The sequence below is a fragment of the Gracilinanus agilis genome, chromosome 5 (assembly GCF_016433145.1).
Source record: "Gracilinanus agilis isolate LMUSP501 chromosome 5, AgileGrace, whole genome shotgun sequence".
Taxonomy (NCBI): domain Eukaryota; kingdom Metazoa; phylum Chordata; class Mammalia; order Didelphimorphia; family Didelphidae; genus Gracilinanus; species Gracilinanus agilis.
Window position 1 is genome coordinate 86,219,651 of NC_058134.1, and position 15,687 is coordinate 86,235,337.

Consider the following 15,687-nt stretch of genomic DNA (forward strand, 5'->3'; position numbering starts at 1 on the left):
ATGAAGAGTATGGGAAAGTCCACTTTGATAAGAGGATGAAAAACAAATTCTAATTAAGTTTCAGTGACTGGAGCTACTACAAGATTGTTTGGAATCATCACTGGTTACCTCCTAGAGCAGCATTGGCAAATGTTTTTGAGTTCATGAACCCAAACAACAATTTCAAGGTGCCTTTGAGTCCCCTGCCTGCCCCCCACCCCATTACCCCAGAGAGAAGAGGGAGGAACTCTTCACTTTGGGCTGCTGGATAGAGGGTCAGGGGATGCAAAAAATGTCCTCAGGCACTGGGAAGAGGGGGAACAGAACAGCTCCCCCTGTGCCAACCTGTCAACTGTGCCAATATTTGCCAATGCTTTCCTAGAAAATGCTTTTCAGAGACTAGAATTCTCTACAAAATGAAATGGTTGACTTGGAAGCTTGGAAGAACAGACTCCTGTAGGAGCTACTACATATTTTCAAAGCCATGTAAGAAGTGAAATAACAGTTCTAGGGGCCTTTCTGCCTTGTTCAGGATTCTGAGAGCTCAGCATAAATAAGAGAGGACCTGGATCCTGTGGACTTTATGCATTTACATATTCTGCCCTGCTTCTCCATTCACTAAGTTGTCCTGGGATAGAGGTGCACAGGATGTGTATGTTCTTGTATCACCAGAGAGGAGATTTCATTTGTAGGCAAAGTTTCTGAACACTAGATTCCTTGGTAAATGGTAATGGGACAGGAACAGAGCTTTGATTTCCTAGGTACTATGAGTCAAGAATGTAGCTTCAGCAGTTCAGGATTGGGATTCCTTCAAGAGAAACCCAAAGACTAGAATTTTAGATCTGACCTTCTCAAGGAAAAAGAGGAGTTCTTGATCAGTCTGATTCTTGGAGGAAGCAGAAAATTTCCAAAACTTCCTCTCACTCCCTCAAGTAGAGGATGGTAAGAGATGAAAGCCACAATATGAAGGAGCAGAAGATCTATGTTGTGCTTTCTACTATTACCATAAATTGGTTCTAAGGTAGAAGAGTGGTAAGGGCTAGGCAATGGGAGTTAAATGACTTGCCCAGGGTCACATAGTTAGGAAAAGTCTGAAGTCAGATTTGAACCTAGGACCTCCCGTCTCTGGGCCTCGATCTCAATCCACTGAGTCACCCAGCTTCCCCCGAACCAAGTCTTTTCTTATTCTTATGGTACTGTTTCCCAGAAGCTCAGCTAGAGGAGGCCTCAGAGGCCATCTAGTTCATATCAGAATATTCTTGGCAGGTGGCTACCCAGACTTTGTTAAATACCTCTTTTGAAGAGGAAATCATTCTCTCCCAGAGCAGTCCATTTGACTATTATAAAGCCAAATCATTAAGAAAGTCATTCCAAGTCTGCATAATAGAAAACTAACCCCCTCACCAAGAAAGGGGAATAAACCATGTCTCACCAATTTGAACAATAGAGTAAGCAGAAAGGCCAAGAAAAAGATTTCTATTATTTACTGGTTCTAATGTCATGAAATTTAAATCTGAGAAGGACCTTTAAGTTCATCTTGTCCGATGCTATAATTTTATTGGTAAGAAAAATGAAGCCCAGAAAGTTTGAATGATGAGATTAAATAGTTAAAGGTGGACCTTAGATTTGAATCTAGCTCCTATAATTCCAAATTCCAAATGTACCTGTTTCCTCTGTTATTTCCATTGAACTTGGACCCAGGGAATCCTATAAACTGTAATTTGGTGGAAGGCACATCTGAAGGCAAGGTTTTGAGCAGGAAGTTAATGAATGAGTCTCAAAGGGTCTTAAGAAGAAACAGTCAGGGATGAGATAGCTGAAGGAAAAGGTTTAATGTGGCTCAAGTTTGGTGATCCTACGTCAGTAAAGCCATCAAAAAGAGTCCTGAATGTTAGTTTAGTATAATAATGCAGAGAAAAAAATTTCCTTCCAAAGAGAAGGGCCAGTCATTTTAACTTTTGGCGACTGTTCCAAGCAAAACAACAATAATATGTTGAACACAAAAAGAAAGCTTCTAAGGTAAGAATCATTGAAACCTCCAAGAAAGGATAGTGGACAACTGCCAGATGTTAGTGCAAGAAGATCAAAGACATGTAGAGACCTACTTGGAGGTCAAGTAAAGAAGGGTCTTTCTCATCTGATGAAGGCAATGAGAGCAAGAACAGATGTCTTCCAAGTTCAAGGCCAAACACCATAAAGGCAAAGGAGACAGTTGTAAACTCTTTAGAGGAAAGTAGCCTAAACTTTACATCACATGCATGCCTGTAAGGGCCATTATAGGAAGACAAATTAGAGGCTTATCATCAGGTTGGTTATAGAGCAATGATGAATCTAGGCATTTGTTCTTAAAAAATAAATCTTAACTTCAATTTTAGAGTTAATACTAAGTATTGGTTTCAAGGCAGAAGGGCAGTAAGGGCATAGGCAATGGGGTTAAATGACTTGTCCAGGGTCACACAGCTAGGAAGTGTCACCTAGCTTCCCACTTAGCAATTCTTGTAGCATCAATGTATATTTCATTAGAACTTTTGCTAGTAATACTTGTTTAATTTTTTTAAAGGTACAGACTCTTCCCAAAGAAGGCAAGAGAAATGGGGGGAATCAAGCTGAATGGTAAGAGGAGGAATAATGGCAGCTAAAAACCAGCAGGAGGTGCCAGTAAGGCAGGTCTTAAGGTATCCCGATAGAAGCAAAGAAAAGGGTCTTAGAGTGAAGTAGGACACTAGTAAAAAGGGTTGGAGGGGTGATATTAAAAAAACAAGATCCTCTGGGTAAATGAGAAATATTTTTGGAAGCTATATGAAGTTTTCCAGACTATTGTACCTCATTTTTATTAAAGCTTGATTTGCATTGTATTTATAAATAAGTATTTATCACAATGGTTGTTTAAAAAACCCAGCTATATAGTGAATTTAATTAGTTGACTGAACATTCAATTTTTAACCAGTAGTTTTGATCGAGAGTCAATTAAATTAAAAAAACATTAAGGACTCACCATATGCAGAGTATTCATAATATAAAGAAGATAAAAATGAGAATTGCTGCCCTCAAGGAGCTTAAAATCTGAAAAAAGATGACAATGTCATTTGGCATCATGGCTCACACATAGTTTTTTATTGTTGTTCACTTTTTTCTCTTGTGTCTGATGCTTTATGACCCGATTTGAGATTTTCTTAGCAAAGATAACTTTGTCATTTCCTTTCCAGTTCACTTAAAAAAAACAAAATTTTATCTTGTGTCAAAGAATCAATACTATTTATTGGTTACAAGGCAGAAGAGTAGTAATGGGATAGGCAAAGGAGTTAAGTGACTTGGCCAGGATCACAAAGCTAGGAAGTATCTGAGTCTAGTTTTGAACACAAGACCTCCTGTCTAACTCTCACTCCATTGAGTCACCTCTCTGCCCCTTGTCTAGTTCATTTTAATGATGTGATCAGTTTCAAAGTGAGACCAACAGGGTTAAGTGACTTGCCCAGGGTCACACTAATCTGGGGCCAACTTTGATGTCAGGAAGATGAATCTTCCTCTTTCCAGGCCCAGCACTTTAAACTCTGTGCCATTTAGATGCCCAATCTTGTACATAGTAGGTACTTAATAAAAATGAGTTAATTTATGAATATAGCTTAAAAACATACTATTAACTCATAGAGTTAAAAGTCCACTAAAATTTCAAATCTTTTGCACAGAGATTATTGTATGCAAAGTCTCTTCATGTTGCTCTCTTTTAGCCTACCTTCTATACTAGTGATTTTTAGCCAAAGTATATGATTTTACATTTAGACTTATTTTATATATAGGGTGTCCCAAAAGTTTAAGTGTAGTTTTATGCTATATACTGGCATATGGCTGCTTAAATAGATTAGTGATTTTTTTGGTGCAAGTAGAATGCTGGTTTCTTGAGGGGAGGAACTAGTTAAATTTTGTCTTTGTATGTCCAGAGTTTAGCCCATTACATCCTACACTTAGCAGGCACTGGATTTATTTTAAACGTAGTTGAGTTAGCTGCAAAATATGGTCCATTTTCTTGGTGTTTCTATAAGAATTTTGTTCTGCCTTGGCCTAATTTTTAGAGCCCTTAACTAAGCCAACCAGAAGTAGGATTTTTTAAAAGAACACCGCCTCTTTCTAAATTAAAAATGCTGAAAAATTTTATAGTGAAGTATATGTTTGATTTTAGATATTCCTTTGATTTCTTCCAGAGGGAATTCATCTTAAATTTAGTAGGCTAATGGAATCTTTAAACATTTTCTCTCCCCCCCAAACCCCCAAATTTCAACCTCATGACCAACTTAATAGGCTTGAAAATGGAATGTGTAAGAGCAATAAAAGTTAGAGCCATTCCATAATCATTTGAATTAAGGGCCTATTTCAATAAAACTACGTTGGAATGGTTATCATCAATCTCAGTGATGGCACAACCACTGTTTGACTTTTTTGTAGCTCCTTGAAAAATACTATTCGGTAGGATGAATGTGAACAGTGAGTCATTTTATTATTGAACTCCCATTATCTATTATGAAAACTACTTAAAAGAACTGGTTTCAAAAGGTTTTGAGAGATAGAACTGACAAAGAAAAATAGCTCCCAAGCCCTCTCTTCTTTTCAAGTCAATCATAGACTACAGGGAATGGAAATGGCTTTCTACATTATATAACTCTGTAAGTGAATTGCCCAAAATATATTTTAAATGGTGTGTGCATAATTTCCTCTCCTTCGCCATACATCCTTCCTGTTCTATGTCACAACTTTTCTTGACTTCTTCAATGATATTTTTTATCCCATTTTGGGAAAACTATTCTATATTCAATACATAAGAAAATGGTAGAATTCAACATGCAATCTATAGTTGAGTTTGAAAGGCCAAGAAATCTTTCTCATTCCTCTCCTCATAAGTTTAAATATTCTTGGTTTTTATTGAATTTGTAGGCTTGCCTATTGTGGCCCTAGAACTTGGTTTCCTCTGAAAGAGTGTTGGAGGTCTGAATTATAGAATATTTAAATTTAAATGCAGTGATACTACATTTGAACACACAGAATACCATGGAGTAAAAAGCTAATAGTGTTGATAAATAGAGGTTCTTGGGGAGCTATGTAAATGAAAGGATAAGAACAGTTTACAACATTGAGCAGCTCCTAGCCTGATTGCCTATGGTTGGCTGCATGAACATAATAAAACAATAAATTTTGAAAAAAGATTTGAGGTGGAAGGCAATGCCTCCCTATGGATCAAGGTTATTTACTTGTCATTCTTACCTTTCTTCTTACTTTAGTTTGTCCAAAGGTTAGGGAAAACTGCCAAGCTTCAGATCTTGGTGGTTCTCAGAATGCCAGCGCCTACAAATGATTTTATTTATTTTTTTTAAATCAAATATTTATTTACTTATTTTTTAGAAAGATTTTTTTCCATGGTTACATGATTCATGTTCTTGTTCTTTCTCCCCACAAACCCCTCAAACCCCAACCCTTTAGCCAACATGCATTTCCACTGGTTTCTTCATGTGTCATCGATCAAGACCTATTTCCATATTATTGATAATTGTTCTAGGGTGGTCATTAGGAGACTACATCACAAATCATGTTGGCATCAGCCCATGTGTTCAAGAAGTTGTTTTTCTTCTGTGTTTCCACTCCTGTAGTTCTTCCTCTGAATGTGGGTAGCGTTCTTTTCCATAAATCTCTCAGAATTGTCCTGGGTCATTGCAAAATTGCTGCTAGTACAGAAGTCCATTACATTTGATTTTACCACAGTGTATCAGTCTCTGTGAACAATATTCTTCTGGCTCTGTTCCTTTCACTCTGCATCAATTCCTGGAGGTTATTCCAGTTCACATGGAATTCCTCCAGTTTATTATTCCTTTGAGCACAGTAGTATTCCATCACCAGCATATAGCACAATTGGTTTGGCCATTCCCCAATTGACAGGCATACCCTCCTTTTCCAGTTTTTTTTTTTTTGCCACCACAAAGAGCGCAGCTATAAATATTTTTGTACATGTCTTTTTCTCTATGATCTCTTTGGGGTACAAACCCAGCAATGATATGGCTGGATCAAAGGGCAGGAAATCTTTTAGCACTCTTTGGGCATAGTTCCAAATTGCCATCCAGAATGGTTAGATCAATTCATAACGCTACCAGCAGTGCATTAATGTCCCAATTTTACCACATCCCCTCCAACATTCATTACTCTCCCCTGCTGTCATTTTAGCCAGTCAGAGTTGTTTTGATTTGCATTTCTCTAATTATTAGATATTTAGAACACTTTCTCATGTGCTTATTGATAGTTTTGATTTCTTTATCTGAAAATTGCATATTCATGTCCCTTGCCCAGTCCTGCTGTTTGACCTGGTTTTCTTTCTTCTTGAAGCCCTTTGTTCTCTATCTTGGTGTGGTAAGGCCAGGTTGTCTGAGGTTTGGCTCTATCTAAGCAGCCATCTTCTGAGCGTTTTTTTCTGTGTTTCTCTGGCTTTCTCCTCCAGCCACCTCCCCGGTTGTTCCTGTGTTCAACTCCCAGAGTCTGGAGCCAGAAAGGTCCTTTCTCCAGACCAGTGACCCCACCCACCCGGAGATTTCAAGGGCCACTAGAGACTCCACACAGTGCTTGGGGGAGGTGTCCTGGGACTTCCCTTCTATACCCTCAGATCGGACAGTTCAAGAATTCAAACCTTTTTCTTGGTGTACCTCTTGAACTGTCCAGCAGTTGGATCCCCTTGCTCTGTCCTGTTTTTAGATTTGGTCCTCTTTCTTTTCGAAGCACATTGTTTTCTATCTGCATGTGGAAGGGGTGTGGAGGTCTTAAGATTTGCTCCATCTAAGCCACCATCTTCCCAAAATTCCCCTAAAAATGATTTTTAAAGAATTTTGACAGTGAGGAACTAGATAAGTAGGATTGGACCAAATTTCATTGAAAAAAGGATTTCACAGATGATGAAATTTTACCTATAAAAAATGCAGGTCAGTTATCTTTTTTGTACATTAGAAAAAGTCTTAAAAAGTTGCCTAAGGGAGGAGGGCCTATGTTCAAAGCTGGCCTCAGATACTTCCTAGCTAATTCAGGTAATTTACCTAATCCCAGTTGTATAGACCTTACTGCTCTTCTCCCTTGGAATCAACATTGATTTGAAGACAGAATTAAAGGATTTCAAAAAAGAGTTGCCTAAAGGATTAAGAGGTAATTTTAATTGCTCTGACTCATAGGTCATTATGTATAAGATAAAGGACTTGAAACTAGATCTTCATAGTTCTAAGGACAGTTCTCTATCCACTACATCATGCTGCTTGTCCACCAGGAACTGATATAAATAAAATGAGATTTCCTAATCCAAATTTAGAGGCTTGGGACAGAGTCATTGTTCCTATTGAGGGGAGGGGCATAGATCCCATAACATATTAAATGGACTGAGGGCATTTTTTAGCTGATCTAATTTTCTGGATTCCAGAAGAGCTTGGGCCCTGGAGGCCTTAACTCTCCTGGAGAGAAAAGTTATACAGATATAAGAATCTGGGAACTAAACTTTCATGGGAGAAAGCCATTAAGGAATTTTTCCTAGTGTAATGTGTGTGTTTTTCATGTAGGTCATGTATAGTTTATAGGGTTCTTTAAATGTAATTCAGAGAAAGATATGAACATAAAATTCTAGAATCTTAACTTTTTTCAAAGGAGATTTTACTTCTTGCCAAGAGGGGAGTAGGAGATAGAGGCTGTGACCTGACAACTCTACTCTCTTCACAGTGGGCTAGAATTATATGTATTTGTATCCCTAAATATTGCTAGTCTAGGGAAAATAATTTTTAGGCTAATGCTACCCTACTGTTCACTATTCCTTAAAGGGGAAGGAGTGCCCAACCTATATCTGAAAGGCTGACTCTCTTCTCATAAAATTCCTGACCATTGCNGATAAAGGACTATAACAGACTAAATTACTGCGTTGGGTTACAAGAATGAAAAATAAAGGTACTAATGATTTGATTTTGATTTTATTAAAAGCAACTTAAAGTCAAGTCATTACCTCCTGAGCCCTGTAAGGACGCAGTAGTTAGTCCTCATGACCATCTCCCAAATACAGTCTCTTTATTCCTTTCTATTTTTCAGACTTGGCCACACACCTCTATCCCTAGGATTTTGTTAAGAGTTGGTTTCTGCTTTTAGGTTTGTACTTGTGATATCAAGCTAGAAAACTCTAGTAAGCTTCTACTTCTACTCTGAGAGTGAATAATGTGAAGTAGAGAGTAATGCTAGATCCAGGGTCACAGAGACCTAAATTTCTAGGCCCTGTATCCACTATCCTGACTCATTTTCATTTTCAAGACATTCTATTTTATAAGGCAGTGAGGTTGTGCAGTGGATAGAGCACTGAGCTTGGAATCAGGAAACGGCCAACTTCCTGAGTTCAAATCCAGCCTCAGATACATCCTAGTAGTGTAGTGTGTAGTGTGACTCTGGGCAAGCCACCTTGCCTCAGTTTTCTTATTAGTAGAAAGAAATGGCAAACCACTTGGTTTCTTTGCTAAGAAAAGCCCAATGTGGTCACAATGGGCACTACTGAAACAACAATATATTTGAATTCTATTTCCTCAAAATGCTGAGGAATAAAACAGTAACTGTTAATATTCAGAAATTTAGTTTCTAGAAAGTACAATTGAAAGTGAAAAGTCATTGATCATTTGTCATTTAATTGAAAGACTAGCACAGTGGGATAGCTAGGTGACTCAGTGGATTAAGAGTTAAGTCTAGAGATGGTAGGGAGGTCCTGGGTTCAAATCTAGCTTCTCTCAGACACTTCCTAGCTATGTGACCCTGAGCAAGTCACTTAACCCCCACTGCCTAACCCTTACCATTCTTCTACCTTGGAACCAATATATATAGTATTAATTCTAAGACAAAAGATTAAGAGTTTAAAAAAAAAGGGCTAGCAAAAAGCAGTCTGAAAGGATTAGGGGCATATGTCTCAAATCCCTGCTACTTGAGGAGGCTGAGGCTGGTGGTTTGCTTGAGATGTGGAGTTCTGAGCTGCAGAAAGGCCCGTTAGATTCTGGCCCTAAGTATGGCATCAATGTGGAGAGCCCTTAAGGGCTGGGAGCTAACAGGCAAACTAAGGAGTAGCAAACAGGTGCAAGGAAACCTTCTGTACTGATCACTAATAGCATCAGACCTATGAGAGAACCAGCACCTCTAGCTGGGCAAAATAGAGAGACTGAATCTCAAAGAGAAAAGTTTAGCACAAAGCCAATGACTTTGTTGCCAGCATAGGTTTTCCATTGGAGACTTAGTACTGATAATTGGGAAAAAGTGAAATTTAAAAAAACCAACAACACACAAAACAATCCAAATGAGTACTTACCTGTCTTCTTTTGCTGTCTTGTCACATTCAATATCAAACTGCCATCGTTCAAGGACTTCGCCACTTTCAATATCTGAAATCACTACCACCAGCTTTTGAACCGAACACTTGTATAACCAGTCTGTAACATGATCAAATGTCTATTTTTATCTACTGCCAACAAAGTGACATCAATATTTGGAGGCAATCAAATTATAACCAATTTTATCATTCAAAAAGGTGGGAAAGCATGGATCAAGAAAGAAATATTTTGAGATAAATGGAAGAATAATTGACCATAGGTAGGGAAGGCAAAGGTTAATAATAAAAATGAGCACAATCAATGACAAAGGAAAATTCCTACCACGGGGGAATAGTCTCTCAATTACCAGCAGGAATTGTTATTTCTAAGAGTGAGGTCCTACTGAAACAAAGGGGTGGGACCAAGAGCTACAAGCTAATAGCAGGAACTGAAGTGGGAACCAAAAATAAGGTACCTCCAAAATGGTAATTTCTTTTCTTCTTTTTAAAAACCTTTACCTTCTGAATTAAGACCAAGCAAGAGATAGAGAAAATGTAAAATGAATGACTGATTATATATCAAATTAAAAAGTTTTCGTACAAACAAAACCAATGCAACCAAAATTAGAAGGAAAGCAACAAACTCGGAAAACATTTTTATAACAAAACTCTCTGACAAAGGTTTAATTTCCCAAGTATTTTTTTTTTTTACAAAAAATCAAGCCATTCCCCAATCCTCAAATGGTCAAGGGACATAGGAAGAAATCAAAACTATCAATAAGCATATGAAAAGGTGTTCTAAATCCCTCATGATTAGAGAAATGCAAATGAAAACAACTCTGAAGTACCACTTTACAACTTAGCAGACTGGCCAATACAGCAGGAAAGGAAAGTGATAAATATTGGAGGGGATGTGGCAAAATTGGGACACTAAGACATTGCTGGTGGAATTGTGAATTGATCCAGCCATTCTGGAGGACAATTTGGAACTACGCTCAAAGGGCTTTAAATGAATGCCTGCCCTTTGATCCAGCCACTCCAGTTTGTACCCCAAAGAGATAATAAGGAAAAAGACACGCACAAAAATATTTATAGCTGTGCTGTGGTAGCAAAAAAATTGGAAAACAAGGGGATGCCCTTCCATTGGGGAATGGCCGAACAAATTGTGGTATATGCTGGTGATGGAATACTATTGTGCTCAAAGGAATAATAAACTGGAGGAATTCCATGTGAACTGGAAAAGACCTCCAGGAATTGATGCAGAGCGAAAGGAGCAGAGCCAGAAGAACATTGTGCACAGAGACTGATATACTATGGTAAAATCAAATGTAATGGACTTCTGTACCAGCAGCAATGCAATGACACAGGACAGTTCTGAAGGATTTATGGTAAAGAACACTACTCACATTCAGAGGAAGGACTACAGGAGAGGAAACATATAAGAAAAACAACTGCTTGGATGCATGGGTTGAGGTGGACATGATTGGGGATGTAGACTCTAAACTACCACACCAATGCAACTAACAACAATTTGGAAATAGGTCTTGATCAATGACACATGTAAAACCAGTGGAAATGTACATCGGCCATGGGTGGGAGGGGTGCGGGGGGTAAAGGGGAAAGTAGGAGCATGAATCATGTAACCATGTTAAAAATAAATATTAATAAATGGTTAAAAAATAAAATATGCCAAAATTTCCTTTTTGAGGAAAAATAGTGAAGAAACTAAATTGAAATAAATTTTAAGAATTTAAAAAAAAAGTAGATTCTCAGCTGAGGATTTCATCTGAAACTAGAAGGTAATAAAGGAAAGACATTTTGCGGTCAATGGAACAATTATGCTCTTCAGTTATTTTTTAGTTCTGTCCATTTGGGGTTTTCTTGGAATAGATTCTGGAGTGGCTTGCTTCTCCATCTTATTTTATAGATGATTTGCCCAGAGTTAGCTAGTAAATGGCTAGGGCTGGATATAAAAGCTTGAAGATGAGTCTTCCTGATTCTAAGCCACATGCTCTATCCATTGTGTCACCTACCTACCATAGCCAATGGAACAATATCTTATAGCAACTATAAGGACAGTGACATACTTCCCAGCAGCAATCATTTAAGACTATAAGGGAGCAATACCTAGTAGTAACTATATGCATACTTAACAGGAGTGGCATGTTAATACTTAAAAAAGTATTAGGTCAACCCTCTGCATTAGAGATACGTATAATTTCCATATGCATTTTGCAGGTTTTGTGTGTTCACTTTGGGAATGAACCCTACAGACATTCAGTAACAGTATGCATAAACTAACAAGCATGTCCAAGGTTTAGGGGGAAAATGTTCCCTTCTTACTTTTCCTATCCTGATATTTCTTTAAATACCTATATTTTGAGATTTTTGTGTCCTCTGGGTATATACAAATAAATAAATTTAAAAAACAACATAAGCCCTTACTTTGTGCCAAGTACTATGATAAGATCCAATATTACAAAGAAAAAATCAAGATAGCTCTTGATCACAGGGAATTCAGGACTTAATTGGAAGAGATAACACATAAAAGAAAGTTTAGATGCAGGGCAAATGGAAAGGTCCCAAATCCTAAGGGTGAAGAAGTAGGTGAGGATAATAAAGTCATGAAAAGACTCCACCCAAAGAATATTTAGATTGATATAAAAACATTTATGTCTTCATTCTCCAAATGAGTAACATTTTACTTCTTCTATGGATTCTTTATTGATGAAAAGAAATGACCACAGCATATAACTCCTGGTCCCTTTGTCAGAACCAGGAACTTGAACTTTGAGATGCCTCTTTAGCAACCAAAAAGTAGTAATAATCTTGTAGGGGAGAACTTTTATTTTATTACCGATATAGGGATAATGACTAGATCTGTGACTTCATTAGTTTAGGTAACTCTCAGTTAAAGAAACCTCTTTCACCAATACTTATCAGTACCTTCTCTGCAACTTGTAGCCTCAGAAATTTACATAAAACGTTGAAGGCTTGAAGGTATATGTTAGAAGAAAGTCTCAAACCCATTTCTCCCTGTCTCTAAGGTCATTAATCTTTTATCTTCATGATATATGAGATGACTGATAAATATACACATATAACTTTTATTATTACTCTCATATATATTGTATGTATTAATACTCCCTGGCTACTTTTCCATTTGTCTACCTCATCAGAAGTAGAAGTGATGATGGCCACTTTAATTTTTCTTCATTTCAGAGATTTCCATAAAAAAAAAGACATCAAGTGATCATCATATTGAAAAGCCTCCCTCTCCATATAGAACTAATTGTTTATCTTTAAAAAACCTCTGTTGATGAAAACAATCTGGTACTGGCCATGAAATAAAGTGGTGGACCAATGGAATAAATTAGGTGCATGATACCTTATAATAAATTATCATCATAAGTTAGTGTTTTATAAATCAAAATGGTTTTGGAACAGGAACTCATTATTTGACAAAAACTGTTGGGATAGACAAAAACTGATTAGGGATACAAAACAACTCATACTAAGTACCATGATACAGATACCATAAACAAATATGGAGAAGATGGAAGAGTTTCCATAACAGATCTATGGATAAGGGAAAAAATTATTACCAAACAAGAAGTAGAGGACATTGTAGGATACAAAATGGTTGACTTTGGTTTTATTAAATTAAAAAGATTTTTACAAATAAAAAAATGCAACTAAAATGAGAAGGAAACCAGAAAACTGGGAAAACATTTTTTGTAGCAGTATCTCTGATGAAGATTTCATTTCTCAAATATGTAAAGAACAAAATCAAATTCATAAAAAAAGTCATCTCCAATTTATAAATGGTCAAAGTATGTGAATAGGCAATTTTCAGATGAAGAAATCAAAGATATTTGTAGTCATAAAAATTGTCTAGATCACTCTTTATTAAAGAAATGCAAATTAAAACAATTCTTGTACCTATCAAATTGGATAATATGACAGAAAAGAAAAATGATAAATATTGGAGGGGTTGTGGGAAAATTGGGACACTAATAAACTGTTGGTAGAGTTGTGATCTGATCCAACCATTTTGGTGAGCAATTTGGAACTATGCCCAAAGGGCTCTGAAACCATACGTAACCTTTGATCTAGCAAAATCACTACTAGGGCTGTATCTCAAAGAGGAAAAAATGGAGAGGGGGTACTTACTCACATAAAAACATTTGTTACGAAGAATTGGAAATTCAAGGGATGTCCATCAATTGGAGAATGTCAGAACAAATTATGGTATATGATATTAATGGGAAAAAACATTGCACTATTAAAAATGATGAGAAGGATGATTTCAGAAAAACCTGAAAAGACATACATGAACTGATACAAAATGAAGGGAGCAGAACCAGAACACTGCACACAGTGAAAGCAATATTTTTTTAACAACCATGAATGACCTATTCTCAGTAATGCAGCCATCCAAGATAATCCCAGAGAATTGTGATAAAAAATGCTATCTACCTTCAGAGAAAGAACTAAATGCTCACTAAAACATAGAATATTTAATTTTTCTTCTTTTTTTCTTTTAGAATTACTAATTTGGAAAAAATGTTTTATATGTTTGCATAAATAAAATCTATATCAGATAGTTTATTATTTCAGAGAGAAGGGAAGGGGTAGTAAGGAGTAAGAGAAGATGGAAAGAAAGGAGAGAATTTAGAAATAAAAAAGTTAAATGAATATTAACAAATTGTTTTAAATGTAATTGGGGAAAATTAATGTCATTTAGAAAAAACTTCTGTTGCCAAGACTGTATTGGAAGACTTTCCAAAATCATAGAACTTCCTTGGGGGTGGAAGTCTTGGAAGAGCCACTAAGAATACTAAGATTGCCTCCATACCAAAATGAGGCATTGGAATAGAATTTTGGGAAGGATTTTATGCATGTGAGTATGAAATTTACAATTTAATATATTAAGAGATAAACATAAATATATTTACCTACATATACATGTAGTAGGGATTGCTTATCATTTTTGTCTAAAAGTTATAGAAATTAGCCCAACAAAACCCTTATCTCCTTTGTTACTTCTTTTGTGAAGCTTTTTCTGATTAGCCTCTGCCTTCAGATTGAAGGGTATATTTTTTTTTCTTCCCCTAAACTCCCATATCCCTGGGTCCCAATGGCTCTTATTTTCTGTCTTTGTATAGCAGTTGTTTAGTGCAGTTGGGTAGCTAAGAAAACACACTGGGCCTATAGTCAGGAAGATCTGAGTTCAAATCTGACCTCACATGCTTACCAGCTATTTGACCCTGTGTAAGTCTCTTAAATCCTTGCTTCCTTCTGTTTCCTTATCTGTAAAACAGGAGAAATAATAACACCTACTTCCCAGTATTGTTATGAGGATCAAATTAGGTAATAACTGAAAAGATCTTAGCACAGTGTTTGGCACATAGTAAGAGTTATATTAATGTTAGCTGATATTATCATTAATTATTATTAATTTTCTTAGCCTTTCTTTTAGATTTTAAATTCCTCAAGTGCAAGGCCGTATGTCATTCATTTTTTGTCCCTTACATCCCCTAATTAATCAATCTACAAGTATCTATTAGGTTCCTAAAATGCAGCAGACACTAGAGATAAACAAAATTGTCCTTTCCTTCAAGTGGCTTACATTCTAGAGGGGGAAACAGCAGGAATACACATACTTATTCATATACATACATATATATGTATATATATATATATACAGCATGCACTTATATGAATGTGCATCTATATATATATTTATACATATACAAGTAACTTTGTATCTGCTTGTATGTGTGTATATAAGGTATCTTATGTATGTGATATATATATATATATATATACACACTAAGCAAAATAGAAGGGAATTTTGCAAGGGAAGGTAATAGAAGCTGGGGAATACAGAAGGCTTTATTAATAGAAGAAAATACCTGAGCTGAGTTTTGAGAAAGCAGATCTTCAAAGAGGCAGAGGTGAAAAGGGAGGGAATTCCAGCAGAGGGGAATAGATAATGCAAAGAAATGGAGATGCAAATGCATTATCTGTCAGGTGTAAGCAAAATCAGTATCCTCCATATAGTAGATGTGCAAACATTTGTTTAATGAATGAATATATTTGGTGACAAAGTCCTGTTTCCCTGTCTCCCCCTCCCCTGACCCATGTCTCTTTCCCAAATTTTCCTGTCTCTTCCATCTGCTCCCACAATAGTCCTGACCTTCACCATCCATTGCTGGATGGCTTCTGTTACATTCTGTTTGGGTTCCCTAACTTCACCTCCTTCTCTTTGAAATCCAGCCTTCAATCACTGCCAGATTAATCCAAAGATCTTAACAAGCTAGAATGATAGGCCAAACCCTTATGATATGAAGTTGGATAGAAATAAA